Raw genomic sequence first — 1,717 nt, forward strand, 5'->3', positions numbered from 1 at the left:
GGTGGGCAAGAAGGCCAATGGCTGCTGGCCTGGATCAGGAATGGTGTGGCCAGCAGGAGCAGGGCTTCTGTACCAGCATTGATCTGCCCCCAGCTCTGCACACAGGCATTGTTCCTGCAGCTCCAGAGCAGGGAACAAAACAAGGGTCTCTGGTGAAAACTTTGCTAGGAGATCCTTTACTTCATTGAAAGCCACTGGAGCTCAGCTCCCCATTGACACAGCTTGGGGCCACAGCAAAGGTGAAAAGAAACAAAATGAGAAATGGCAAAAGGAATGGACTTTCTTTCTGGACAATATTGAAAGACTAAAACACAGGAAAATAAACGTCACAACCAAATCAACAGGAACAATCAAAGATTACTTTTATTACAAATGATTTGTACAAACTGGCCAGCCCTTTAATGTTTCTGAAAGCGCCCAGTCATCAGTGTCCGCACTGCAGCCGTGAACTCCTGGTTCCTCAGGCTGTAGATGAGGGGGCTCAGGGCTGGAGGCACCACCGAGTACAGAACTGACACTGCCAGATCCAGGGATGGGGAGGAGATGGAGGGGGGCTTCAGGTAGGCAAAAAATGAGGTGCTGACAAACAGGGAGACCACGGCCAGGTGAGGGAGGCAGGTGGAAAAGGCTTTGTGCCGTCCTTGCTCAGAGGGGATCCTCAGCACAGCCCTGAAGATCTGCACATAGGAGAAAACCATGAACACAAAACAGCCAAAAGCTAAAGAGGCACCAACCACAATGACCCCAAGTTCCCTGAGGTTGGAGTGTGGGCAGGAGAGCTTGAGGATCTAAAGAACTTCACAGAAGAACTGGCTCAGGGCATTGCCATGGCACAGGGGCAGGGAAAATGTATTGGCTGTGTGCAGCAGAGCATAGGGAAAGGCACTGGCCCAGGCAGCTGCTGCCATGTGGGCACAAGCTCTGCTGCCCAGGAGGGTCCCGTAGCGCAGGGGTTTGCAGATGGACACATAGCGATCGTAGCACATGACGGTCAGGAGAGAAAACTCTGCTGAAATGAAAAATACATACAGAAAGAGCTGTGCAGCACATCCTTTGTAGGAGATGTTCCTGGTGTCCCAGAGGGAATTGTGCATGGCTTTGGGGAGAGTGGTGAAGATGGAGCCCAGGTCGCTGAGGGCCAGGCTGAGCAGGAAGAAGAACATGGGCGTGTGCAGGTGATGGCCGCAGGCTACGGCGCTGATGATGAGGCCGTTGCCCAGGAGGACAGCCAGGGAGATGCCCAGCAAGAGGCAGAAGTGCAGGAGCTGCAGCTGCCGTGTGTCTGTCAATGCTAGCAGGAGGAAGTGCCTGATGGAGCTGCTGTTGCACATTTGCAGCCCTATGTATGGTAATTTATAAAGGATTAACACCTGTCAGAGAAGGAAATGGCAGTGCCAGATTGGAAATTTTTTTACTCTGGGAATCATGGACTGTTAAATGAAGACTTGAATAACTGGACCAATTTTTTGAGTCAATCCTATGTGTTTTGTTTGGAATTCCCTCAAAATTACTTCTCTTCCTGTGGGAGAATTTTCCTTAACTTTATTTGAGTTTGGGTTTGTGCTGCTTAGTTACTGCCTCCTCTTCAGCATTGCTCTCAGCCTGAACAATGCGGAGCTCAGAGGGAAAACAGGGCTCCCTGTGCCCCAGTGCAGTCAGACCTGCTGGAAACACACAGGTTCACTTTGTTCCTTTTACCACTCTCTATTTCAGCATA

The 1,717-nt window shown here is 50.6% G+C and overlaps 1 pseudogene; it reads right to left on the reverse strand.

Annotated features, from left to right (window-relative positions):
- Positions 1-398: 398 nt before the first annotated feature.
- LOC128947339 (olfactory receptor 14J1-like) lies at positions 399-950 on the reverse strand (annotated as a pseudogene).
- Between the last annotated feature and the right edge of the window lie 767 nt (positions 951-1,717).

The sequence above is a fragment of the Melozone crissalis genome, unplaced genomic scaffold (genome assembly GCF_028551555.1).
Source record: "Melozone crissalis strain CALT ecotype California unplaced genomic scaffold, PUWL_Pcris_2 ptg000096l_1, whole genome shotgun sequence".
In the NCBI taxonomy this organism is placed as follows: domain Eukaryota; kingdom Metazoa; phylum Chordata; class Aves; order Passeriformes; family Passerellidae; genus Melozone; species Melozone crissalis.